A 20,000-nucleotide genomic window follows, 5' to 3' on the forward strand; every position below is an offset into this window, starting at 1 on the left:
TAGTACTTGGATGGGAGACCGCCTGGGAATACCAGGTGCTGTACGCTCTTTTGTTCATTCACTTAGAAACTGAAATCTTGCAATATGCACAAGTAGTCCTTCATGAAAGGGGCAGGAAGCTGTTTTCATTTTGACACGAGAGAGAGAGAGAGAGACCACCTTGCATTGTCAATTGCTAAATCTGTATATGGATAAGTAGCATATGGTTGTCAACTTATTTCGTACGGCCATACCAGCCTGGCAACGCCCGATCTCGTCTGATCTCGGAAGCTAAGCAGGGTCGGGCCTGGTTAGTACTTGGATGGGAGACCGCCTGGGAATACCAGGTGCTGTATGCTCTTTTGCTCATTCACTTAGAAACTGAAATCTTGCAATATGCACAAGTAGTCCTTCATGAAAGGGGCTGGAAGCTGTTTTCATTTTGACACGAGAGAGAGAGAGAGAGAGAGAGAGAGAGACCACCTTGCATTGTCAATTGCTAAATCTGTATATGGATAAGTAGCCTATGGTTGTCAACTTATTTTGTACGGCCATACCAGCCTGGCAACGCCCGATCTCGTCTGATCTCGGAAGCTAAGCAGGGTCGGGCCTGGTTAGTACTTGGATGGGAGACCGCCTGGGAATACCAGGTGCTGTATGCTCTTTTGCTCATTCACTTAGAAACTGAAATCTTGCAATATGCACAAGTAGTCCTTCATGAAAGGGGCTGGAAGCTGTTTTCATTTTGACACGAGAGAGAGAGAGAGAGAGAGAGACCACCTTGCGTTGTCAATTGCTAAATCTGTATATGGATAAGTAGCCTATGGTTGTCAACTTATTTCGTACGGCCATACCAGCCTGGCAACGCCTGATCTCGGAAGCTAAGCAGGGTCGGGCCTGGTTAGTACTTGGATGGGAGACCGCCTGGGAATACCAGGTGCTGTATGCTCTTTTGCTCATTCACTTAGAAACTGAAATCTTGCAATATGCACAAGTAGTCCTTCATGAAAGGGGCTGGAAGCTGTTTTCATTTTGACACGAGAGAGAGAGAGAGAGAGAGAGAGAGAGAGAGACCACCTTGCATTGTCAATTGCTAAATCTGTATATGGATAAGTAGCCTATGGTTGTCAACTTATTTCGTACGGCCATACCAGCCTGGCAACGCCCGATCTCGTCTGATCTCGGAAGCTAAGCAGGGTCGGGCCTGGTTAGTACTTGGATGGGAGACCGCCTGGGAATACCAGGTGCTGTATGCTCTTTTGCTCATTCACTTAGAAACTGAAATCTTGCAATATGCACAAGTAGTCCTTCATGAAAGGGGCTGGAAGCTGTTTTCATTTTGACACGAGAGAGAGAGAGAGAGAGAGAGAGAGAGAGAGAGACCACCTTGCATTGTCAATTGCTAAATCTGTATATGGATAAGTAGCCTATGGTTGTCAACTTATTTCGTACGGCCATACCAGCCTGGCAACGCCTGATCTCGGAAGCTAAGCAGGGTCGGGCCTGGTTAGTACTTGGATGGGAGACCGCCTGGGAATACCAGGTGCTGTATGCTCTTTTGCTCATTCACTTAGAAACTGAAATCTTGCAATATGCACAAGTAGTCCTTCATGAAAGGGGCTGGAAGCTGTTTTCATTTTGACACGAGAGAGAGAGAGAGAGAGAGAGAGAGACCACCTTGCATTGTCAATTGCCAAATCTGTATATGGATAAGTAGCCTATGGTTGTCAACTTATTTCGTACGGCCATACCAGCCTGGCAACGCCCGATCTCGTCTGATCTCGGAAGCTAAGCAGGGTCGGGCCTGGTTAGTACTTGGATGGGAGACCGCCTGGGAATACCAGGTGCTGTATGCTCTTTTGCTCATTCACTTAGAAACTGAAATCTTGCAATATGCACAAGTAGTCCTTCATGAAAGGGGCTGGAAGCTGTTTTCATTTTGACACGAGAGAGAGAGAGAGAGCGACCACCTTGCATTGTCAATTGCTAAATCTGTATATGGATAAGTAGCCTATGGTTGTCAACTTATTTCGTACGGCCATACCAGCCTGGCAACGCCCGATCTCGTCTGATCTCGGAAGCTAAGCAGGGTCGGGCCTGGTTAGTACTTGGATGGGAGACCGCCTGGGATCACCAGGTGCTGTATGCTCTTTTGCTCATTCACTTAGAAACTGAAATCTTGCAATATGCACAAGTAGTCCTTCATGAAAGGGGCTGGAAGCTGTTTTCATTTTGACACGAGAGAGAGAGAGGGAGAGAGAGAGAGAGAGACCACCTTGCATTGTCAATTGCCAAATCTGTATATGGATAAGTAGCCTATGGTTGTCAACTTATTTCGTACGGCCATACCAGCCTGGCAACGCCAGATCTCGTCTGATCTCGGAAGCTAAGCAGGGTCGGGCCTGGTTATTACTTGGATGGGAATCCGCCTGGGAATACCAGGTGCTGTATGCTCATTCACTTAGAAACTGAAATCTTGCAATATGCACAAGTAGTCCTTCATGAAAGGGGCTGGAAGCTGTTTTCATTTTGACACGAGAGAGAGAGAGAGAGAGAGAGAGAGAGAGAGAGAGAGAGAGAGACCACCTTGCATTTTCAATTGCTAAATCTGTATATGGATAAGTAGCCTATGGTTGTCAACTTATTTCGTACGGCCATACCAGCCTGGCAACGCCTGATCTTGTCTGATCTCGGAAGCTAAGCAGGGTCGGGCCTGGTTAGTACTTGGATGGGAGACCGCCTGGGAATACCAGGTGCTGTATGCTCTTTTGCTCATTCACTTAGAAACTGAAATCTTGCAATATGCACAAGTAGTCCTTCATGAAAGGGGCTGGAAGCTGTTTTCATTTTGACACGAGAGAGAGAGAGAGAGCGACCACCTTGCATTGTCAATTGCTAAATCTGTATATGGATAAGTAGCCTATGGTTGTCAACTTATTTTGTACGGCCATACCAGCCTGGCAACGCCTGATCTCGGAAGCTAAGCAGGGTCGGGCCTGGTTAGTACTTGGATGGGAGACCGCCTGGGAATACCAGGTGCTGTATGCTCTTTTGCTCATTCACTTAGAAACTGAAATCTTGCAATATGCACAAGTAGTCCTTCATGAAAGGGGCTGGAAGCTGTTTTCATTTTGACACGAGAGAGAGAGAGAGAGCGACCACCTTGCATTGTCAATTGCTAAATCTGTATATGGATAAGTAGCCTATGGTTGTCAACTTATTTCGTACGGCCATACCAGCCTGGCAACGCCCGATCTCGTCTGATCTCGGAAGCTAAGCAGGGTCGGGCCTGGTTAGTACTTGGATGGGAGACCGCCTGGGATCACCAGGTGCTGTATGCTCTTTTGCTCATTCACTTAGAAACTGAAATCTTGCAATATGCACAAGTAGTCCTTCATGAAAGGGGCTGGAAGCTGTTTTCATTTTGACACGAGAGAGAGAGAGGGAGAGAGAGAGAGAGAGACCACCTTGCATTGTCAATTGCCAAATCTGTATATGGATAAGTAGCCTATGGTTGTCAACTTATTTCGTACGGCCATACCAGCCTGGCAACGCCAGATCTCGTCTGATCTCGGAAGCTAAGCAGGGTCGGGCCTGGTTAGTACTTGGATGGGAGACCGCCTGGGAATACCAGGTGCTGTATGCTCTTTTGCTCATTCACTTAGAAACTGAAATCTTGCAATATGCACAAGTAGTCCTTCATGAAAGGGGCTGGAAGCTGTTTTCATTTTGACACGAGAGAGAGGGAGAGAGAGAGAGAGAGACCACCTTGCATTGTCAATTGCTAAATCTGTATATGGATAAGTAGCCTATGGTTGTCAACTTATTTCGTACGGCCATACCAGCCTGGCAACGCCTGATCTCGTCTGATCTCGGAAGCTAAGCAGGGTCGGGCCTGGTTAGTACTTGAATGGGAGACCGCCTGGGAATACCAGGTGCTGTATGCTCTTTTGCTCATTCACTTAGAAACTGAAATCTTGCAATATGCACAAGTAGTCCTTCATGAAAGGGGCTGGAAGCTGTTTTCATTTTGACACGAGAGAGAGAGAGAGACCACCTTGCATTGTCAATTGCTAAATCTGTATATGGATAAGTAGCCTATGGTTGTCAACTTATTTCGTACGGCCATACCAGCCTGGCAACGCCAGATCTCGTCTGATCTCGGAAGCTAAGCAGGGTCGGGCCTGGTTAGTACTTGGATGGGAGACCGCCTGGGAATACCAGGTGCTGTATGCTCTTTTGCTCATTCACTTAGAAACTGAAATCTTGCAATATGCACAAGTAGTCCTTCATGAAAGGGGCTGGAAGCTGTTTTCATTTTGACACGAGAGAGAGAGAGAGAGAGAGAGAGACCACCTTGCATTGTCAATTGCCAAATCTGTATATGGATAAGTAGCCTATGGTTGTCAACTTATTTCGTACGGCCATACCAGCCTGGCAACGCCCGATCTCGTCTGATCTCGGAAGCTAAGCAGGGTCGGGCCTGGTTAGTACTTGGATGGGAGACCGCCTGGGAATACCAGGTGCTGTATGCTCTTTTGCTCATTCACTTAGAAACTGAAATCTTGCAATATGCACAAGTAGTCCTTCATGAAAGGGGCTGGAAGCTGTTTTCATTTTGACACAAGAGAGAGAGAGAGAGAGAGAGAGAGAGAGACCACCTTGCATTGTCAATTGCTAAATCTGTATATGGATAAGTAGCCTATGGTTGTCAACTTATTTCGTACGGCCATACCAGCCTGACAACGCCTGATCTCGTCTGATCTCGGAAGCTAAGCAGGGTCGGGCCTGGTTAGTACTTGAATGGGAGACCGCCTGGGAATACCAGGTGCTGTATGCTCTTTTGCTCATTCACTTAGAAACTGAAATCTTGCAATATGCACAAGTAGTCCTTCATGAAAGGGGCTGGAAGCTGTTTTCATTTTGACACGAGAGAGAGAGAGAGACCACCTTGCATTGTCAATTGCTAAATCTGTATATGGATAAGTAGCCTATGGTTGTCAACTTATTTCGTACGGCCATACCAGCCTGGCAACGCCAGATCTCGTCTGATCTCGGAAGCTAAGCAGGGTCGGGCCTGGTTAGTACTTGGATGGGAGACCGCCTGGGAATACCAGGTGCTGTATGCTCTTTTGCTCATTCACTTAGAAACTGAAATCTTGCAATATGCACAAGTAGTCCTTCATGAAAGGGGCTGGAAGCTGTTTTCATTTTGACACGAGAGAGAGAGAGAGAGAGAGCGACCACCCTGCATTGTCAATTGCTAAATCTGTATATGAATAAGTAGCCTATGGTTGTCAACTTATTTCGTACGGCCATACCAGCCTGGCAACGCCCGATCTCGTCTGATCTCGGAAGCTAAGCAGGGTCGGGCCTGGTTAGTACTTGGATGGGAGACCGCCTGGGATCACCAGGTGCTGTATGCTCTTTTGCTCATTCACTTAGAAACTGAAATCTTGCAATATGCACAAGTAGTCCTTCATGAAAGGGGCTGGAAGCTGTTTTCATTTTGACACGAGAGAGAGAGAGAGAGAGAGAGAGAGAGAGAGAGAGAGAGAGAGAGACCACCTTGCATTTTCAATTGCTAAATCTGTATATGGATAAGTAGCCTATGGTTGTCAACTTATTTCGTACGGCCATACCAGCCTGGCAACGCCTGATCTTGTCTGATCTCGGAAGCTAAGCAGGGTCGGGCCTGGTTAGTACTTGGATGGGAGACCGCCTGGGAATACCAGGTGCTGTATGCTCTTTTGCTCATTCACTTAGAAACTGAAATCTTGCAATATGCACAAGTAGTCCTTCATGAAAGGGGCTGGAAGCTGTTTTCATTTTGACACGAGAGAGAGAGAGCGACCACCTTGCATTGTCAATTGCTAAATCTGTATATGGATAAGTAGCCTATGGTTGTCAACTTATTTTGTACGGCCATACCAGCCTGGCAACGCCTGATCTCGGAAGCTAAGCAGGGTCGGGCCTGGTTAGTACTTGGATGGGAGACCGCCTGGGAATACCAGGTGCTGTATGCTCTTTTGCTCATTCACTTAGAAACTGAAATCTTGCAATATGCACAAGTAGTCCTTCATGAAAGGGGCTGGAAGCTGTTTTCATTTTGACACGAGAGAGAGAGAGAGAGCGACCACCTTGCATTGTCAATTGCTAAATCTGTATATGGATAAGTAGCCTATGGTTGTCAACTTATTTCGTACGGCCATACCAGCCTGGCAACGCCCGATCTCGTCTGATCTCGGAAGCTAAGCAGGGTCGGGCCTGGTTAGTACTTGGATGGGAGACCGCCTGGGATCACCAGGTGCTGTATGCTCTTTTGCTCATTCACTTAGAAACTGAAATCTTGCAATATGCACAAGTAGTCCTTCATGAAAGGGGCTGGAAGCTGTTTTCATTTTGACACGAGAGAGAGAGAGGGAGAGAGAGAGAGAGAGACCACCTTGCATTGTCAATTGCCAAATCTGTATATGGATAAGTAGCCTATGGTTGTCAACTTATTTCGTACGGCCATACCAGCCTGGCAACGCCAGATCTCGTCTGATCTCGGAAGCTAAGCAGGGTCGGGCCTGGTTAGTACTTGGATGGGAGACCGCCTGGGAATACCAGGTGCTGTATGCTCTTTTGCTCATTCACTTAGAAACTGAAATCTTGCAATATGCACAAGTAGTCCTTCATGAAAGGGGCTGGAAGCTGTTTTCATTTTGACACGAGAGAGAGAGAGAGAGAGAGAGAGACCACCTTGCATTGTCAATTGCTAAATCTGTATATGGATAAGTAGCCTATGGTTGTCAACTTATTTCGTACGGCCATACCAGCCTGGCAACGCCTGATCTCGTCTGATCTCGGAAGCTAAGCAGGGTCGGGCCTGGTTAGTACTTGAATGGGAGACCGCCTGGGAATACCAGGTGCTGTATGCTCTTTTGCTCATTCACTTAGAAACTGAAATCTTGCAATATGCACAAGTAGTCCTTCATGAAAGGGGCTGGAAGCTGTTTTCATTTTGACACGAGAGAGAGAGAGAGACCACCTTGCATTGTCAATTGCTAAATCTGTATATGGATAAGTAGCCTATGGTTGTCAACTTATTTCGTACGGCCATACCAGCCTGGCAACGCCAGATCTCGTCTGATCTCGGAAGCTAAGCAGGGTCGGGCCTGGTTAGTACTTGGATGGGAGACCGCCTGGGAATACCAGGTGCTGTATGCTCTTTTGCTCATTCACTTAGAAACTGAAATCTTGCAATATGCACAAGTAGTCCTTCATGAAAGGGGCTGGAAGCTGTTTTCATTTTGACACGAGAGAGAGAGAGAGAGAGAGAGAGACCACCTTGCATTGTCAATTGCCAAATCTGTATATGGATAAGTAGCCTATGGTTGTCAACTTATTTCGTACGGCCATACCAGCCTGGCAACGCCCGATCTCGTCTGATCTCGGAAGCTAAGCAGGGTCGGGCCTGGTTAGTACTTGGATGGGAGACCGCCTGGGAATACCAGGTGCTGTATGCTCTTTTGCTCATTCACTTAGAAACTGAAATCTTGCAATATGCACAAGTAGTCCTTCATGAAAGGGGCTGGAAGCTGTTTTCATTTTGACACAAGAGAGAGAGAGAGAGAGAGAGAGAGAGAGACCACCTTGCATTGTCAATTGCTAAATCTGTATATGGATAAGTAGCCTATGGTTGTCAACTTATTTCGTACGGCCATACCAGCCTGACAACGCCTGATCTCGTCTGATCTCGGAAGCTAAGCAGGGTCGGGCCTGGTTAGTACTTGAATGGGAGACCGCCTGGGAATACCAGGTGCTGTATGCTCTTTTGCTCATTCACTTAGAAACTGAAATCTTGCAATATGCACAAGTAGTCCTTCATGAAAGGGGCTGGAAGCTGTTTTCATTTTGACACGAGAGAGAGAGAGAGACCACCTTGCATTGTCAATTGCTAAATCTGTATATGGATAAGTAGCCTATGGTTGTCAACTTATTTCGTACGGCCATACCAGCCTGGCAACGCCAGATCTCGTCTGATCTCGGAAGCTAAGCAGGGTCGGGCCTGGTTAGTACTTGGATGGGAGACCGCCTGGGAATACCAGGTGCTGTATGCTCTTTTGCTCATTCACTTAGAAACTGAAATCTTGCAATATGCACAAGTAGTCCTTCATGAAAGGGGCTGGAAGCTGTTTTCATTTTGACACGAGAGAGAGAGAGAGAGAGAGCGACCACCCTGCATTGTCAATTGCTAAATCTGTATATGAATAAGTAGCCTATGGTTGTCAACTTATTTCGTACGGCCATACCAGCCTGGCAACGCCCGATCTCGTCTGATCTCGGAAGCTAAGCAGGGTCGGGCCTGGTTAGTACTTGGATGGGAGACCGCCTGGGATCACCAGGTGCTGTATGCTCTTTTGCTCATTCACTTAGAAACTGAAATCTTGCAATATGCACAAGTAGTCCTTCATGAAAGGGGCTGGAAGCTGTTTTCATTTTGACACGAGAGAGAGAGAGAGAGAGAGAGAGAGAGAGAGAGAGAGACCACCTTGCATTGTCAATTGCCAAATCTGTATATGGATAAGTAGCCTATGGTTGTCAACTTATTTCGTACGGCCATACCAGCCTGGCAACGCCAGATCTCGTCTGATCTCGGAAGCTAAGCAGGGTCGGGCCTGGTTAGTACTTGGATGGGAGACCGCCTGGGAATACCAGGTGCTGTATGCTCTTTTGCTCATTCACTTAGAAACTGAAATCTTGCAATATGCACAAGTAGTCCTTCATGAAAGGGGCTGGAAGCTGTTTTCATTTTGACACGAGAGAGAGAGAGAGAGACCACCTTGCATTGTCAATTGCTAAATCTGTATATGGATAAGTAGCCTATGGTTGTCAACTTATTTCGTACGGCCATACCAGCCTGGCAACGCCTGATCTCGGAAGCTAAGCAGGGTCGGGCCTGGTTAGCACTTGGATGGGAGACCGCCTGGGAATACCAGGTGCTGTATGCTCTTTTGCTCATTCACTTAGAAACTGAAATCTTGCAATATGCACAAGTAGTCCTTCATGAAAGGGGCTGGAAGCTGTTTTCATTTTGACACGAGAGAGAGAGAGAGAGAGAGAGACCACCTTGCATTGTCAATTGCTAAATCTGTATATGGATAAGTAGCCTATGGTTGTCAATTTATTTCGTACGGCCATACCAGCCTGGCAACGCCTGATCTCGTCTGATCTCGGAAGCTAAGCAGGGTCGGGCCTGGTTAGTACTTGAATGGGAGACCGCCTGGGAATACCAGGTGCTGTATGCTCTTTTGCTCATTCACTTAGAAACTGAAATCTTGCAATATGCACAAGTAGTCCTTCATGAAAGGGGCTGGAAGCTGTTTTCATTTTGACACGAGAGAGAGAGAGAGAGAGACCACCTTGCATTGTCAATTGCCAAATCTGTATATGGATAAGTAGCCTATGGTTGTCAACTTATTTCGTACGGCCATACCAGCCTGGCAACGCCCGATCTCGTCTGATCTCGGAAGCTAAGCAGGGTCGGGCCTGGTTAGTACTTGGATGGGAGACCGCCTGGGAATACCAGGTGCTGTATGCTCTTTTGCTCATTCACTTAGAAACTGAAATCTTGCAATATGCACAAGTAGTCCTTCATGAAAGGGGCTGGAAGCTGTTTTCATTTTGACACAAGAAAGAGAGAGAGAGAGAGAGAGAGAGAGAGAGAGAGAGAGAGAGAGAGAGAGAGACCACCTTGCATTGTCAATTGCCAAATCTGTATATGGATAAGTAGCCTATGGTTGTCAACTTATTTCGTACGGCCATACCAGCCTGGCAACGCCAGATCTCGTCTGATCTCGGAAGCTAAGCAGGGTCGGGCCTGGTTAGTACTTGGATGGGAGACCGCCTGGGAATACCAGGTGCTGTATGCTCTTTTGCTCATTCACTTAGAAACTGAAATCTTGCAATATGCACAAGTAGTCCTTCATGAAAGGGGCTGGAAGCTGTTTTCATTTTGACACGAGAGAGAGAGAGAGAGAGAGAGAGAGAGAGAGAGAGAGAGAGAGAGAGAGAGAGAGAGAGAGAGAGAGAGAGACCACCTTGCATTGTCAATTGCCAAATCTGTATATGGATAAGTAGCCTATGGTTGTCAACTTATTTCGTACGGCCATACCAGCCTGGCAACGCCAGATCTCGTCTGATCTCGGAAGCTAAGCAGGGTCGGGCCTGGTTAGTACTTGGATGGGAGACCGCCTGGGAATACCAGGTGCTGTATGCTCTTTTGCTCATTCACTTAGAAACTGAAATCTTGCAATATGCACAAGTAGTCCTTCATGAAAGGGGCTGGAAGCTGTTTTCATTTTGACACGAGAGAGAGAGAGAGAGACCACCTTGCATTGTCAATTGCTAAATCTGTATATGGATAAGTAGCCTATGGTTGTCAACTTATTTCGTACGGCCATACCAGCCTGGCAACGCCTGATCTCGGAAGCTAAGCAGGGTCGGGCCTGGTTAGCACTTGGATGGGAGACCGCCTGGGAATACCAGGTGCTGTATGCTCTTTTGCTCATTCACTTAGAAACTGAAATCTTGCAATATGCACAAGTAGTCCTTCATGAAAGGGGCTGGAAGCTGTTTTCATTTTGACACGAGAGAGAGAGAGAGAGAGAGAGACCACCTTGCATTGTCAATTGCTAAATCTGTATATGGATAAGTAGCCTATGGTTGTCAACTTATTTCGTACGGCCATACCAGCCTGGCAACGCCTGATCTCGTCTGATCTCGGAAGCTAAGCAGGGTCGGGCCTGGTTAGTACTTGAATGGGAGACCGCCTGGGAATACCAGGTGCTGTATGCTCTTTTGCTCATTCACTTAGAAACTGAAATCTTGCAATATGCACAAGTAGTCCTTCATGAAAGGGGCTGGAAGCTGTTTTCATTTTGACACGAGAGAGAGAGAGAGAGAGACCACCTTGCATTGTCAATTGCCAAATCTGTATATGGATAAGTAGCCTATGGTTGTCAACTTATTTCGTACGGCCATACCAGCCTGGCAACGCCCGATCTCGTCTGATCTCGGAAGCTAAGCAGGGTCGGGCCTGGTTAGTACTTGGATGGGAGACCGCCTGGGAATACCAGGTGCTGTATGCTCTTTTGCTCATTCACTTAGAAACTGAAATCTTGCAATATGCACAAGTAGTCCTTCATGAAAGGGGCTGGAAGCTGTTTTCATTTTGACACAAGAGAGAGAGAGAGAGAGAGAGAGAGAGAGAGAGAGAGAGAGAGAGAGAGAGAGAGAGAGAGAGAGAGAGAGAGAGAGAGACCACCTTGCATTGTCAATTGCCAAATCTGTATATGGATAAGTAGCCTATGGTTGTCAACTTATTTCGTACGGCCATACCAGCCTGGCAACGCCAGATCTCGTCTGATCTCGGAAGCTAAGCAGGGTCGGGCCTGGTTAGTACTTGGATGGGAGACCGCCTGGGAATACCAGGTGCTGTATGCTCTTTTGCTCATTCACTTAGAAACTGAAATCTTGCAATATGCACAAGTAGTCCTTCATGAAAGGGGCTGGAAGCTGTTTTCATTTTGACACGAGAGAGAGAGAGAGAGAGAGAGAGAGAGAGAGAGAGAGAGAGAGAGAGAGAGAGAGAGAGAGAGAGAGAGAGAGAGAGAGAGAGAGACCACCTTGCATTGTCAATTGCCAAATCTGTATATGGATAAGTAGCCTATGGTTGTCAACTTATTTCGTACGGCCATACCAGCCTGGCAACGCCAGATCTCGTCTGATCTCGGAAGCTAAGCAGGGTCGGGCCTGGTTAGTACTTGGATGGGAGACCGCCTGGGAATACCAGGTGCTGTATGCTCTTTTGCTCATTCACTTAGAAACTGAAATCTTGCAATATGCACAAGTAGTCCTTCATGAAAGGGGCTGGAAGCTGTTTTCATTTTGACACGAGAGAGAGAGAGAGAGACCACCTTGCATTGTCAATTGCTAAATCTGTATATGGATAAGTAGCCTATGGTTGTCAACTTATTTCGTACGGCCATACCAGCCTGGCAACGCCTGATCTCGGAAGCTAAGCAGGGTCGGGCCTGGTTAGCACTTGGATGGGAGACCGCCTGGGAATACCAGGTGCTGTATGCTCTTTTGCTCATTCACTTAGAAACTGAAATCTTGCAATATGCACAAGTAGTCCTTCATGAAAGGGGCTGGAAGCTGTTTTCATTTTGACACGAGAGAGAGAGAGAGAGAGAGAGACCACCTTGCATTGTCAATTGCTAAATCTGTATATGGATAAGTAGCCTATGGTTGTCAATTTATTTCGTACGGCCATACCAGCCTGGCAACGCCTGATCTCGTCTGATCTCGGAAGCTAAGCAGGGTCGGGCCTGGTTAGTACTTGAATGGGAGACCGCCTGGGAATACCAGGTGCTGTATGCTCTTTTGCTCATTCACTTAGAAACTGAAATCTTGCAATATGCACAAGTAGTCCTTCATGAAAGGGGCTGGAAGCTGTTTTCATTTTGACACGAGAGAGAGAGAGAGAGAGACCACCTTGCATTGTCAATTGCCAAATCTGTATATGGATAAGTAGCCTATGGTTGTCAACTTATTTCGTACGGCCATACCAGCCTGGCAACGCCCGATCTCGTCTGATCTCGGAAGCTAAGCAGGGTCGGGCCTGGTTAGTACTTGGATGGGAGACCGCCTGGGAATACCAGGTGCTGTATGCTCTTTTGCTCATTCACTTAGAAACTGAAATCTTGCAATATGCACAAGTAGTCCTTCATGAAAGGGGCTGGAAGCTGTTTTCATTTTGACACAAGAGAGAGAGAGAGAGAGAGAGAGAGAGAGAGAGAGAGAGAGAGAGAGAGAGAGAGAGAGAGAGAGAGAGAGACCACCTTGCATTGTCAATTGCCAAATCTGTATATGGATAAGTAGCCTATGGTTGTCAACTTATTTCGTACGGCCATACCAGCCTGGCAACGCCCGATCTCGTCTGATCTCGGAAGCTAAGCAGGGTCGGGCCTGGTTAGTACTTGAATGGGAGACCGCCTGGGAATACCAGGTGCTGTATGCTCTTTTGCTCATTCACTTAGAAACTGAAATCTTGCAATATGCACAAGTAGTCCTTCATGAAAGGGGCTGGAAGCTGTTTTCATTTTGACACGAGAGAGAGAGAGAGAGAGACCACCTTGCATTGTCAATTGCCAAATCTGTATATGGATAAGTAGCCTATGGTTGTCAACTTATTTCGTACGGCCATACCAGCCTGGCAACGCCCGATCTCGTCTGATCTCGGAAGCTAAGCAGGGTCGGGCCTGGTTAGTACTTGGATGGGAGACCGCCTGGGAATACCAGGTGCTGTATGCTCTTTTGCTCATTCACTTAGAAACTGAAATCTTGCAATATGCACAAGTAGTCCTTCATGAAAGGGGCTGGAAGCTGTTTTCATTTTGACACAAGAAAGAGAGAGAGAGAGAGAGAGAGAGAGAGAGAGAGAGAGAGAGAGAGAGAGAGACCACCTTGCATTGTCAATTGCCAAATCTGTATATGGATAAGTAGCCTATGGTTGTCAACTTATTTCGTACGGCCATACCAGCCTGGCAACGCCAGATCTCGTCTGATCTCGGAAGCTAAGCAGGGTCGGGCCTGGTTAGTACTTGGATGGGAGACCGCCTGGGAATACCAGGTGCTGTATGCTCTTTTGCTCATTCACTTAGAAACTGAAATCTTGCAATATGCACAAGTAGTCCTTCATGAAAGGGGCTGGAAGCTGTTTTCATTTTGACACGAGAGAGAGAGAGAGAGAGAGAGAGAGAGAGAGAGAGAGAGAGAGAGAGAGAGAGAGAGAGAGAGAGAGAGACCACCTTGCATTGTCAATTGCCAAATCTGTATATGGATAAGTAGCCTATGGTTGTCAACTTATTTCGTACGGCCATACCAGCCTGGCAACGCCAGATCTCGTCTGATCTCGGAAGCTAAGCAGGGTCGGGCCTGGTTAGTACTTGGATGGGAGACCGCCTGGGAATACCAGGTGCTGTATGCTCTTTTGCTCATTCACTTAGAAACTGAAATCTTGCAATATGCACAAGTAGTCCTTCATGAAAGGGGCTGGAAGCTGTTTTCATTTTGACACGAGAGAGAGAGAGAGAGACCACCTTGCATTGTCAATTGCTAAATCTGTATATGGATAAGTAGCCTATGGTTGTCAACTTATTTCGTACGGCCATACCAGCCTGGCAACGCCTGATCTCGGAAGCTAAGCAGGGTCGGGCCTGGTTAGCACTTGGATGGGAGACCGCCTGGGAATACCAGGTGCTGTATGCTCTTTTGCTCATTCACTTAGAAACTGAAATCTTGCAATATGCACAAGTAGTCCTTCATGAAAGGGGCTGGAAGCTGTTTTCATTTTGACACGAGAGAGAGAGAGAGAGAGAGAGACCACCTTGCATTGTCAATTGCTAAATCTGTATATGGATAAGTAGCCTATGGTTGTCAACTTATTTCGTACGGCCATACCAGCCTGGCAACGCCTGATCTCGTCTGATCTCGGAAGCTAAGCAGGGTCGGGCCTGGTTAGTACTTGAATGGGAGACCGCCTGGGAATACCAGGTGCTGTATGCTCTTTTGCTCATTCACTTAGAAACTGAAATCTTGCAATATGCACAAGTAGTCCTTCATGAAAGGGGCTGGAAGCTGTTTTCATTTTGACACGAGAGAGAGAGAGAGAGAGACCACCTTGCATTGTCAATTGCCAAATCTGTATATGGATAAGTAGCCTATGGTTGTCAACTTATTTCGTACGGCCATACCAGCCTGGCAACGCCCGATCTCGTCTGATCTCGGAAGCTAAGCAGGGTCGGGCCTGGTTAGTACTTGGATGGGAGACCGCCTGGGAATACCAGGTGCTGTATGCTCTTTTGCTCATTCACTTAGAAACTGAAATCTTGCAATATGCACAAGTAGTCCTTCATGAAAGGGGCTGGAAGCTGTTTTCATTTTGACACAAGAGAGAGAGAGAGAGAGAGAGAGAGAGAGAGAGAGAGAGAGAGAGAGAGAGAGAGAGAGAGAGAGAGAGAGAGAGAGAGAGAGAGACCACCTTGCATTGTCAATTGCCAAATCTGTATATGGATAAGTAGCCTATGGTTGTCAACTTATTTCGTACGGCCATACCAGCCTGGCAACGCCAGATCTCGTCTGATCTCGGAAGCTAAGCAGGGTCGGGCCTGGTTAGTACTTGGATGGGAGACCGCCTGGGAATACCAGGTGCTGTATGCTCTTTTGCTCATTCACTTAGAAACTGAAATCTTGCAATATGCACAAGTAGTCCTTCATGAAAGGGGCTGGAAGCTGTTTTCATTTTGACACGAGAGAGAGAGAGAGAGAGAGAGAGAGAGAGAGAGAGAGAGAGAGAGAGAGAGAGAGAGAGAGAGAGAGAGAGAGAGAGAGAGAGAGAGAGAGAGAGACCACCTTGCATTGTCAATTGCCAAATCTGTATATGGATAAGTAGCCTATGGTTGTCAACTTATTTCGTACGGCCATACCAGCCTGGCAACGCCAGATCTCGTCTGATCTCGGAAGCTAAGCAGGGTCGGGCCTGGTTAGTACTTGGATGGGAGACCGCCTGGGAATACCAGGTGCTGTATGCTCTTTTGCTCATTCACTTAGAAACTGAAATCTTGCAATATGCACAAGTAGTCCTTCATGAAAGGGGCTGGAAGCTGTTTTCATTTTGACACGAGAGAGAGAGAGAGAGACCACCTTGCATTGTCAATTGCTAAATCTGTATATGGATAAGTAGCCTATGGTTGTCAACTTATTTCGTACGGCCATACCAGCCTGGCAACGCCTGATCTCGGAAGCTAAGCAGGGTCGGGCCTGGTTAGCACTTGGATGGGAGACCGCCTGGGAATACCAGGTGCTGTATGCTCTTTTGCTCATTCACTTAGAAACTGAAATCTTGCAATATGCACAAGTAGTCCTTCATGAAAGGGGCTGGAAGCTGTTTTCATTTTGACACGAGAGAGAGAGAGAGAGAGAGAGACCACCTTGCATTGTCAATTGCTAAATCTGTATATGGATAAGTAGCCTATGGTTGTCAATTTATTTCGTACGGCCATACCAGCCTGGCAACGCCTGATCTCGTCTGATCTCGGAAGCTAAGCAGGGTCGGGCCTGGTTAGTACTTGAATGGGAGACCGCCTGGGAATACCAGGTGCTGTATGCTCTTTTGCTCATTCACTTAGAAACTGAAATCTTGCAATATGCACAAGTAGTCCTTCATGAAAGGGGCTGGAAGCTGTTTTCATTTTGACACGAGAGAGAGAGAGAGAGAGACCACCTTGCATTGTCAATTGCCAAATCTGTATATGGATAAGTAGCCTATGGTTGTCAACTTATTTCGTACGGCCATACCAGCCTGGCAACGCCCGATCTCGTCTGATCTCGGAAGCTAAGCAGGGTCGGGCCTGGTTAGTACTTGGATGGGAGACCGCCTGGGAATACCAGGTGCTGTATGCTCTTTTGCTCATTCACTTAGAAACTGAAATCTTGCAATATGCACAAGTAGTCCTTCATGAAAGGGGCTGGAAGCTGTTTTCATTTTGACACAAGAGAGAGAGAGAGAGAGAGAGAGAGAGAGAGAGAGAGAGAGAGAGAGAGAGAGAGAGAGAGAGAGAGAGAGAGACCACCTTGCATTGTCAATTGCCAAATCTGTATATGGATAAGTAGCCTATGGTTGTCAACTTATTTCGTACGGCCATACCAGCCTGGCAACGCCAGATCTCGTCTGATCTCGGAAGCTAAGCAGGGTCGGGCCTGGTTAGTACTTGGATGGGAGACCGCCTGGGAATACCAGGTGCTGTATGCTCTTTTGCTCATTCACTTAGAAACTGAAATCTTGCAATATGCACAAGTAGTCCTTCATGAAAGGGGCTGGAAGCTGTTTTCATTTTGACACGAGAGAGAGAGAGAGAGACCACCTTGCATTGTCAATTGCTAAATCTGTATATGGATAAGTAGCCTATGGTTGTCAACTTATTTCGTACGGCCATACCAGCCTGGCAACGCCTGATCTCGGAAGCTAAGCAGGGTCGGGCCTGGTTAGCACTTGGATGGGAGACCGCCTGGGAATACCAGGTGCTGTATGCTCTTTTGCTCATTCACTTAGAAACTGAAATCTTGCAATATGCACAAGTAGTCCTTCATGAAAGGGGCTGGAAGCTGTTTTCATTTTGACACGAGAGAGAGAGAGAGAGAGAGAGACCACCTTGCATTGTCAATTGCTAAATCTGTATATGGATAAGTAGCCTATGGTTGTCAACTTATTTCGTACGGCCATACCAGCCTGGCAACGCCTGATCTCGTCTGATCTCGGAAGCTAAGCAGGGTCGGGCCTGGTTAGTACTTGAATGGGAGACCGCCTGGGAATACCAGGTGCTGTATGCTCTTTTGCTCATTCACTTAGAAACTGAAATCTTGCAATATGCACAAGTAGTCCTTCATGAAAGGGGCTGGAAGCTGTTTTCATTTTGACACGAGAGAGAGAGAGAGAGAGACCACCTTGCATTGTCAATTGCCAAATCTGTATATGGATAAGTAGCCTATGGTTGTCAACTTATTTCGTACGGCCATACCAGCCTGGCAACGCCCGATCTCGTCTGATCTCGGAAGCTAAGCAGGGTCGGGCCTGGTTAGTACTTGGATGGGAGACCGCCTGGGAATACCAGGTGCTGTATGCTCTTTTGCTCATTCACTTAGAAACTGAAATCTTGCAATATGCACAAGTAGTCCTTCATGAAAGGGGCTGGAAGCTGTTTTCATTTTGACACAAGAGAGAGAGAGAGAGAGAGAGAGAGAGAGAGAGAGAGAGAGAGAGAGAGAGAGAGAGAGAGAGAGAGAGAGAGAGAGAGAGAGAGAGAGAGAGAGAGAGAGAGAGAGAGAGAGAGAGAGAGAGAGAGAGAGAGAGACCACCTTGCATTGTCAATTGCTAAATCTGTATATGGATAAGTAGCCTATGGTTGTCAACTTATTTCGTACGGCCATACCAGCCTGGCAACGCCTGATCTTGTCTGATCTCGGAAGCTAAGCAGGGTCGGGCCTGGTTAGTACTTGGATGGGAGACCGCCTGGGAATACCAGGTGCTGTATGCTCTTTTGCTCATTCACTTAGAAACTGAAATCTTGCAATATGCACAAGTAGTCCTTCATGAAAGGGGCTGGAAGCTGTTTTCATTTTGACACGAGAGAGAGAGAGAGAGAGAGCGACCACCTTGCATTGTCAATTGCTAAATCTGTATATGGATAAGTAGCCTATGGTTGTCAACTTATTTCGTACGGCCATACCAGCCTGGCAACGCCCGATCTCGTCTGATCTCGGAAGCTAAGCAGGGTCGGGCCTGGTTAGTACTTGGATGGGAGACCGCCTGGGATCACCAGGTGCTGTATGCTCTTTTGCTCATTCACTTAGAAACTGAAATCTTGCAATATGCACAAGTAGTCCTTCATGAAAGGGGCTGGAAGCTGTTTTCATTTTGACACGAGAGAGAGAGAGAGAGAGAGAGAGAGAGAGACCACCTTGCATTGTCAATTGCCAAATCTGTATATGGATAAGTAGCCTATGGTTGTCAACTTATTTCGTACGGCCATACCAGCCTGGCAACGCCAGATCTCGTCTGATCTCGGAAGCTAAGCAGGGTCGGGCCTGGTTAGTACTTGGATGGGAGACCGCCTGGGAATACCAGGTGCTGTATGCTCTTTTGCTCATTCACTTAGAAACTGAAATCTTGCAATATGCACAAGTAGTCCTTCATGAAAGGGGCTGGAAGCTGTTTTCATTTTGACACGAGAGAGAGAGAGAGAGAGAGACCACCTTGCATTGTCAATTGCTAAATCTGTATATGGATAAGTAGCCTATGGTTGTCAACTTATTTCGTACGGCCATACCAGCCTGGCAACGCCTGATCTCGGAAGCTAAGCAGGGTCGGGCCTGGTTAGCACTTGGATGGGAGACCGCCTGGGAATACCAGGTGCTGTATGCTCTTTTGCTCATTCACTTAGAAACTGAAATCTTGCAATATGCACAAGTAGTCCTTCATGAAAGGGGCTGGAAGCTGTTTTCATTTTGACACGAGAGAGAGAGAGAGAGAGACCACCTTGCATTGTCAATTGCCAAATCTGTATATGGACAAGTAGCCTATGGTTGTCAACTTATTTCGTACGGCCATACCAGCCTGGCAACGCCCAATCTCGTCTGATCTCGGAAGCTAAGCAGGGTCGGGCCTGGTTAGTACTTGGATGGGAGACCGCCTGGGAATACCAGGTGCTGTATGCTCTTTTGCTCATTCACTTAGAAACTGAAATCTTGCAATATGCACAAGTAGTCCTTCATGAAAGGGGCTGGAAGCTGTTTTCATTTTGACACGAGAGAGAGAGAGAGAGAGAGAGAGACCACCTTGCATTGTCAATTGCTAAATCTGTATATGGATAAGTAGCCTATGGTTGTCAACTTATTTCGTACGGCCATACCAGCCTGGCAACGCCCGATCTCGTCTGATCTCGGAAGCTAAGCAGGGTCGGGCCTGGTTAGTACTTGGATGGGAGACCGCCTGGGAATACCAGGTGCTGTATGCTCTTTTGCTCATTCACTTAGAAACTGAAATCTTGCAATATGCACAAGTAGTCCTTCATGAAAGGGCTTGGAAGCTGTTTTCATTTTGACACGAGAGAGAGAGAGAGAGAGAGAGAGAGAGAGAGAGAGAGAGAGAGAGAGAGAGACCACCTTGCATTGTCAATTGCTAAATCTGTATATGGATAAGTAGCCTATGGTTGTCAACTTATTTGGTACGGCCATACCAGCCTGGCAACGCCCGATCTCGTCTGATCTCGGAAGCTAAGCAGGGTCGGGCCTGGTTAGTACTTGGATGGGAGACCGCCTGGGAATACCAGGTGCTGTATGCTCTTTTGCTCATTCACTTAGAAACTGAAATCTTGCAATATGCACAAGTAGTCCTTCATGAAAGGGGCTGGAAG

The 20,000-nt window shown here is 47.1% G+C and overlaps 49 non-coding genes and 17 pseudogenes across 49 annotated transcripts; all 66 read left to right on the forward strand.

The window, feature by feature from the left end:
• Nucleotides 1–47, forward strand: part of LOC146218862 (5S ribosomal RNA) — a 119-nt pseudogene extending 72 nt beyond the window's left edge.
• Nucleotides 48–219: 172 nt separating this feature from the next.
• On the forward strand, nucleotides 220–338 carry LOC146218863 (5S ribosomal RNA). Its single transcript, XR_014751770.1, has one exon. It is a non-coding gene; the product is annotated as a 5S ribosomal RNA (ribosomal RNA).
• Nucleotides 339–522: 184 nt separating this feature from the next.
• On the forward strand, nucleotides 523–641 carry LOC146218864 (5S ribosomal RNA). The gene has a single exon (XR_014752344.1). It is a non-coding gene; the product is annotated as a 5S ribosomal RNA (ribosomal RNA).
• A 178-nt stretch (nucleotides 642–819) lies between these two features.
• LOC146218865 (5S ribosomal RNA) lies at nucleotides 820–928 on the forward strand (annotated as a pseudogene).
• Nucleotides 929–1,116: 188 nt separating this feature from the next.
• On the forward strand, nucleotides 1,117–1,235 carry LOC146218866 (5S ribosomal RNA). Its single transcript, XR_014751771.1, has one exon. It is a non-coding gene; the product is annotated as a 5S ribosomal RNA (ribosomal RNA).
• Nucleotides 1,236–1,425: 190 nt separating this feature from the next.
• Nucleotides 1,426–1,534, forward strand: LOC146218867 (5S ribosomal RNA; annotated as a pseudogene).
• Nucleotides 1,535–1,716: 182 nt separating this feature from the next.
• LOC146218868 (5S ribosomal RNA) lies at nucleotides 1,717–1,835 on the forward strand. Its single transcript, XR_014751772.1, has one exon. It is a non-coding gene; the product is annotated as a 5S ribosomal RNA (ribosomal RNA).
• Nucleotides 1,836–2,009: 174 nt separating this feature from the next.
• On the forward strand, nucleotides 2,010–2,128 carry LOC146218869 (5S ribosomal RNA). Its single transcript, XR_014752876.1, has one exon. It is a non-coding gene; the product is annotated as a 5S ribosomal RNA (ribosomal RNA).
• Nucleotides 2,129–2,314: 186 nt separating this feature from the next.
• Nucleotides 2,315–2,433, forward strand: LOC146218870 (5S ribosomal RNA; annotated as a pseudogene).
• Nucleotides 2,434–2,625: 192 nt separating this feature from the next.
• On the forward strand, nucleotides 2,626–2,744 carry LOC146218871 (5S ribosomal RNA; annotated as a pseudogene).
• Nucleotides 2,745–2,918: 174 nt separating this feature from the next.
• On the forward strand, nucleotides 2,919–3,027 carry LOC146218872 (5S ribosomal RNA; annotated as a pseudogene).
• Nucleotides 3,028–3,201: 174 nt separating this feature from the next.
• Nucleotides 3,202–3,320, forward strand: LOC146218873 (5S ribosomal RNA). The gene has a single exon (XR_014752877.1). It is a non-coding gene; the product is annotated as a 5S ribosomal RNA (ribosomal RNA).
• Nucleotides 3,321–3,506: 186 nt separating this feature from the next.
• LOC146218874 (5S ribosomal RNA) lies at nucleotides 3,507–3,625 on the forward strand. Its single transcript, XR_014752799.1, has one exon. It is a non-coding gene; the product is annotated as a 5S ribosomal RNA (ribosomal RNA).
• A 182-nt stretch (nucleotides 3,626–3,807) lies between these two features.
• Nucleotides 3,808–3,926, forward strand: LOC146218875 (5S ribosomal RNA). The gene has a single exon (XR_014752629.1). It is a non-coding gene; the product is annotated as a 5S ribosomal RNA (ribosomal RNA).
• Nucleotides 3,927–4,096: 170 nt separating this feature from the next.
• Nucleotides 4,097–4,215, forward strand: LOC146218876 (5S ribosomal RNA). The gene has a single exon (XR_014752800.1). It is a non-coding gene; the product is annotated as a 5S ribosomal RNA (ribosomal RNA).
• A 180-nt stretch (nucleotides 4,216–4,395) lies between these two features.
• Nucleotides 4,396–4,514, forward strand: LOC146218877 (5S ribosomal RNA). The gene has a single exon (XR_014751773.1). It is a non-coding gene; the product is annotated as a 5S ribosomal RNA (ribosomal RNA).
• Nucleotides 4,515–4,700: 186 nt separating this feature from the next.
• On the forward strand, nucleotides 4,701–4,819 carry LOC146218878 (5S ribosomal RNA). Its single transcript, XR_014752646.1, has one exon. It is a non-coding gene; the product is annotated as a 5S ribosomal RNA (ribosomal RNA).
• A 170-nt stretch (nucleotides 4,820–4,989) lies between these two features.
• LOC146218879 (5S ribosomal RNA) lies at nucleotides 4,990–5,108 on the forward strand. Its single transcript, XR_014752801.1, has one exon. It is a non-coding gene; the product is annotated as a 5S ribosomal RNA (ribosomal RNA).
• A 178-nt stretch (nucleotides 5,109–5,286) lies between these two features.
• Nucleotides 5,287–5,405, forward strand: LOC146218880 (5S ribosomal RNA). The gene has a single exon (XR_014752878.1). It is a non-coding gene; the product is annotated as a 5S ribosomal RNA (ribosomal RNA).
• Nucleotides 5,406–5,607: 202 nt separating this feature from the next.
• On the forward strand, nucleotides 5,608–5,726 carry LOC146218881 (5S ribosomal RNA; annotated as a pseudogene).
• Nucleotides 5,727–5,896: 170 nt separating this feature from the next.
• LOC146218882 (5S ribosomal RNA) lies at nucleotides 5,897–6,005 on the forward strand (annotated as a pseudogene).
• A 174-nt stretch (nucleotides 6,006–6,179) lies between these two features.
• On the forward strand, nucleotides 6,180–6,298 carry LOC146218883 (5S ribosomal RNA). Its single transcript, XR_014752879.1, has one exon. It is a non-coding gene; the product is annotated as a 5S ribosomal RNA (ribosomal RNA).
• Nucleotides 6,299–6,484: 186 nt separating this feature from the next.
• On the forward strand, nucleotides 6,485–6,603 carry LOC146218884 (5S ribosomal RNA). The gene has a single exon (XR_014752802.1). It is a non-coding gene; the product is annotated as a 5S ribosomal RNA (ribosomal RNA).
• Nucleotides 6,604–6,783: 180 nt separating this feature from the next.
• LOC146218885 (5S ribosomal RNA) lies at nucleotides 6,784–6,902 on the forward strand. Its single transcript, XR_014752631.1, has one exon. It is a non-coding gene; the product is annotated as a 5S ribosomal RNA (ribosomal RNA).
• Nucleotides 6,903–7,072: 170 nt separating this feature from the next.
• Nucleotides 7,073–7,191, forward strand: LOC146218886 (5S ribosomal RNA). Its single transcript, XR_014752803.1, has one exon. It is a non-coding gene; the product is annotated as a 5S ribosomal RNA (ribosomal RNA).
• Nucleotides 7,192–7,371: 180 nt separating this feature from the next.
• Nucleotides 7,372–7,490, forward strand: LOC146218887 (5S ribosomal RNA). The gene has a single exon (XR_014751775.1). It is a non-coding gene; the product is annotated as a 5S ribosomal RNA (ribosomal RNA).
• A 186-nt stretch (nucleotides 7,491–7,676) lies between these two features.
• On the forward strand, nucleotides 7,677–7,795 carry LOC146218888 (5S ribosomal RNA). Its single transcript, XR_014752647.1, has one exon. It is a non-coding gene; the product is annotated as a 5S ribosomal RNA (ribosomal RNA).
• Nucleotides 7,796–7,965: 170 nt separating this feature from the next.
• LOC146218889 (5S ribosomal RNA) lies at nucleotides 7,966–8,084 on the forward strand. The gene has a single exon (XR_014752804.1). It is a non-coding gene; the product is annotated as a 5S ribosomal RNA (ribosomal RNA).
• A 178-nt stretch (nucleotides 8,085–8,262) lies between these two features.
• On the forward strand, nucleotides 8,263–8,381 carry LOC146218890 (5S ribosomal RNA). The gene has a single exon (XR_014752880.1). It is a non-coding gene; the product is annotated as a 5S ribosomal RNA (ribosomal RNA).
• Nucleotides 8,382–8,575: 194 nt separating this feature from the next.
• On the forward strand, nucleotides 8,576–8,694 carry LOC146218891 (5S ribosomal RNA). The gene has a single exon (XR_014752805.1). It is a non-coding gene; the product is annotated as a 5S ribosomal RNA (ribosomal RNA).
• A 172-nt stretch (nucleotides 8,695–8,866) lies between these two features.
• LOC146218892 (5S ribosomal RNA) lies at nucleotides 8,867–8,975 on the forward strand (annotated as a pseudogene).
• A 178-nt stretch (nucleotides 8,976–9,153) lies between these two features.
• LOC146218893 (5S ribosomal RNA) lies at nucleotides 9,154–9,272 on the forward strand. The gene has a single exon (XR_014752632.1). It is a non-coding gene; the product is annotated as a 5S ribosomal RNA (ribosomal RNA).
• A 174-nt stretch (nucleotides 9,273–9,446) lies between these two features.
• On the forward strand, nucleotides 9,447–9,565 carry LOC146218894 (5S ribosomal RNA). The gene has a single exon (XR_014751776.1). It is a non-coding gene; the product is annotated as a 5S ribosomal RNA (ribosomal RNA).
• Nucleotides 9,566–9,777: 212 nt separating this feature from the next.
• On the forward strand, nucleotides 9,778–9,896 carry LOC146218895 (5S ribosomal RNA). The gene has a single exon (XR_014752806.1). It is a non-coding gene; the product is annotated as a 5S ribosomal RNA (ribosomal RNA).
• A 228-nt stretch (nucleotides 9,897–10,124) lies between these two features.
• Nucleotides 10,125–10,243, forward strand: LOC146218896 (5S ribosomal RNA). The gene has a single exon (XR_014752808.1). It is a non-coding gene; the product is annotated as a 5S ribosomal RNA (ribosomal RNA).
• Nucleotides 10,244–10,415: 172 nt separating this feature from the next.
• Nucleotides 10,416–10,524, forward strand: LOC146218897 (5S ribosomal RNA; annotated as a pseudogene).
• A 178-nt stretch (nucleotides 10,525–10,702) lies between these two features.
• On the forward strand, nucleotides 10,703–10,821 carry LOC146218898 (5S ribosomal RNA). The gene has a single exon (XR_014752633.1). It is a non-coding gene; the product is annotated as a 5S ribosomal RNA (ribosomal RNA).
• Nucleotides 10,822–10,995: 174 nt separating this feature from the next.
• Nucleotides 10,996–11,114, forward strand: LOC146218899 (5S ribosomal RNA). The gene has a single exon (XR_014751777.1). It is a non-coding gene; the product is annotated as a 5S ribosomal RNA (ribosomal RNA).
• A 236-nt stretch (nucleotides 11,115–11,350) lies between these two features.
• On the forward strand, nucleotides 11,351–11,469 carry LOC146218900 (5S ribosomal RNA). Its single transcript, XR_014752809.1, has one exon. It is a non-coding gene; the product is annotated as a 5S ribosomal RNA (ribosomal RNA).
• A 242-nt stretch (nucleotides 11,470–11,711) lies between these two features.
• LOC146218901 (5S ribosomal RNA) lies at nucleotides 11,712–11,830 on the forward strand. Its single transcript, XR_014752810.1, has one exon. It is a non-coding gene; the product is annotated as a 5S ribosomal RNA (ribosomal RNA).
• A 172-nt stretch (nucleotides 11,831–12,002) lies between these two features.
• On the forward strand, nucleotides 12,003–12,111 carry LOC146218902 (5S ribosomal RNA; annotated as a pseudogene).
• Nucleotides 12,112–12,289: 178 nt separating this feature from the next.
• Nucleotides 12,290–12,408, forward strand: LOC146218903 (5S ribosomal RNA). Its single transcript, XR_014752634.1, has one exon. It is a non-coding gene; the product is annotated as a 5S ribosomal RNA (ribosomal RNA).
• Nucleotides 12,409–12,582: 174 nt separating this feature from the next.
• LOC146218904 (5S ribosomal RNA) lies at nucleotides 12,583–12,701 on the forward strand. The gene has a single exon (XR_014751778.1). It is a non-coding gene; the product is annotated as a 5S ribosomal RNA (ribosomal RNA).
• A 228-nt stretch (nucleotides 12,702–12,929) lies between these two features.
• Nucleotides 12,930–13,048, forward strand: LOC146218905 (5S ribosomal RNA). The gene has a single exon (XR_014752283.1). It is a non-coding gene; the product is annotated as a 5S ribosomal RNA (ribosomal RNA).
• A 174-nt stretch (nucleotides 13,049–13,222) lies between these two features.
• Nucleotides 13,223–13,341, forward strand: LOC146218906 (5S ribosomal RNA). Its single transcript, XR_014751779.1, has one exon. It is a non-coding gene; the product is annotated as a 5S ribosomal RNA (ribosomal RNA).
• Nucleotides 13,342–13,553: 212 nt separating this feature from the next.
• LOC146218907 (5S ribosomal RNA) lies at nucleotides 13,554–13,672 on the forward strand. Its single transcript, XR_014752811.1, has one exon. It is a non-coding gene; the product is annotated as a 5S ribosomal RNA (ribosomal RNA).
• Nucleotides 13,673–13,898: 226 nt separating this feature from the next.
• LOC146218908 (5S ribosomal RNA) lies at nucleotides 13,899–14,017 on the forward strand. Its single transcript, XR_014752812.1, has one exon. It is a non-coding gene; the product is annotated as a 5S ribosomal RNA (ribosomal RNA).
• A 172-nt stretch (nucleotides 14,018–14,189) lies between these two features.
• Nucleotides 14,190–14,298, forward strand: LOC146218909 (5S ribosomal RNA; annotated as a pseudogene).
• Nucleotides 14,299–14,476: 178 nt separating this feature from the next.
• Nucleotides 14,477–14,595, forward strand: LOC146218910 (5S ribosomal RNA). Its single transcript, XR_014752635.1, has one exon. It is a non-coding gene; the product is annotated as a 5S ribosomal RNA (ribosomal RNA).
• Nucleotides 14,596–14,769: 174 nt separating this feature from the next.
• LOC146218911 (5S ribosomal RNA) lies at nucleotides 14,770–14,888 on the forward strand. The gene has a single exon (XR_014751780.1). It is a non-coding gene; the product is annotated as a 5S ribosomal RNA (ribosomal RNA).
• Nucleotides 14,889–15,130: 242 nt separating this feature from the next.
• LOC146218912 (5S ribosomal RNA) lies at nucleotides 15,131–15,249 on the forward strand. Its single transcript, XR_014752814.1, has one exon. It is a non-coding gene; the product is annotated as a 5S ribosomal RNA (ribosomal RNA).
• A 252-nt stretch (nucleotides 15,250–15,501) lies between these two features.
• LOC146218913 (5S ribosomal RNA) lies at nucleotides 15,502–15,620 on the forward strand. Its single transcript, XR_014752815.1, has one exon. It is a non-coding gene; the product is annotated as a 5S ribosomal RNA (ribosomal RNA).
• A 172-nt stretch (nucleotides 15,621–15,792) lies between these two features.
• On the forward strand, nucleotides 15,793–15,901 carry LOC146218914 (5S ribosomal RNA; annotated as a pseudogene).
• Nucleotides 15,902–16,079: 178 nt separating this feature from the next.
• On the forward strand, nucleotides 16,080–16,198 carry LOC146218915 (5S ribosomal RNA). The gene has a single exon (XR_014752636.1). It is a non-coding gene; the product is annotated as a 5S ribosomal RNA (ribosomal RNA).
• A 174-nt stretch (nucleotides 16,199–16,372) lies between these two features.
• LOC146218916 (5S ribosomal RNA) lies at nucleotides 16,373–16,491 on the forward strand. The gene has a single exon (XR_014751781.1). It is a non-coding gene; the product is annotated as a 5S ribosomal RNA (ribosomal RNA).
• Nucleotides 16,492–16,721: 230 nt separating this feature from the next.
• On the forward strand, nucleotides 16,722–16,840 carry LOC146218917 (5S ribosomal RNA). Its single transcript, XR_014752816.1, has one exon. It is a non-coding gene; the product is annotated as a 5S ribosomal RNA (ribosomal RNA).
• Nucleotides 16,841–17,012: 172 nt separating this feature from the next.
• On the forward strand, nucleotides 17,013–17,121 carry LOC146218918 (5S ribosomal RNA; annotated as a pseudogene).
• A 178-nt stretch (nucleotides 17,122–17,299) lies between these two features.
• Nucleotides 17,300–17,418, forward strand: LOC146218919 (5S ribosomal RNA). The gene has a single exon (XR_014752637.1). It is a non-coding gene; the product is annotated as a 5S ribosomal RNA (ribosomal RNA).
• A 174-nt stretch (nucleotides 17,419–17,592) lies between these two features.
• Nucleotides 17,593–17,711, forward strand: LOC146218920 (5S ribosomal RNA). The gene has a single exon (XR_014751782.1). It is a non-coding gene; the product is annotated as a 5S ribosomal RNA (ribosomal RNA).
• A 292-nt stretch (nucleotides 17,712–18,003) lies between these two features.
• LOC146218921 (5S ribosomal RNA) lies at nucleotides 18,004–18,122 on the forward strand (annotated as a pseudogene).
• Nucleotides 18,123–18,300: 178 nt separating this feature from the next.
• Nucleotides 18,301–18,419, forward strand: LOC146218922 (5S ribosomal RNA). The gene has a single exon (XR_014752881.1). It is a non-coding gene; the product is annotated as a 5S ribosomal RNA (ribosomal RNA).
• A 186-nt stretch (nucleotides 18,420–18,605) lies between these two features.
• LOC146218923 (5S ribosomal RNA) lies at nucleotides 18,606–18,724 on the forward strand. Its single transcript, XR_014752817.1, has one exon. It is a non-coding gene; the product is annotated as a 5S ribosomal RNA (ribosomal RNA).
• Nucleotides 18,725–18,900: 176 nt separating this feature from the next.
• On the forward strand, nucleotides 18,901–19,009 carry LOC146218924 (5S ribosomal RNA; annotated as a pseudogene).
• Nucleotides 19,010–19,183: 174 nt separating this feature from the next.
• On the forward strand, nucleotides 19,184–19,302 carry LOC146218925 (5S ribosomal RNA; annotated as a pseudogene).
• A 180-nt stretch (nucleotides 19,303–19,482) lies between these two features.
• On the forward strand, nucleotides 19,483–19,601 carry LOC146218926 (5S ribosomal RNA). The gene has a single exon (XR_014751783.1). It is a non-coding gene; the product is annotated as a 5S ribosomal RNA (ribosomal RNA).
• A 208-nt stretch (nucleotides 19,602–19,809) lies between these two features.
• On the forward strand, nucleotides 19,810–19,928 carry LOC146218927 (5S ribosomal RNA). Its single transcript, XR_014752724.1, has one exon. It is a non-coding gene; the product is annotated as a 5S ribosomal RNA (ribosomal RNA).
• Nucleotides 19,929–20,000: the final 72 nt, after the last annotated feature.

Source organism: Hypomesus nipponensis, chromosome 28, assembly GCF_054491055.1.
Source record: "Hypomesus nipponensis isolate SF chromosome 28, ASM5449105v1, whole genome shotgun sequence".
Classification (NCBI taxonomy): Eukaryota; Metazoa; Chordata; class Actinopteri; order Osmeriformes; family Osmeridae; genus Hypomesus; species Hypomesus nipponensis.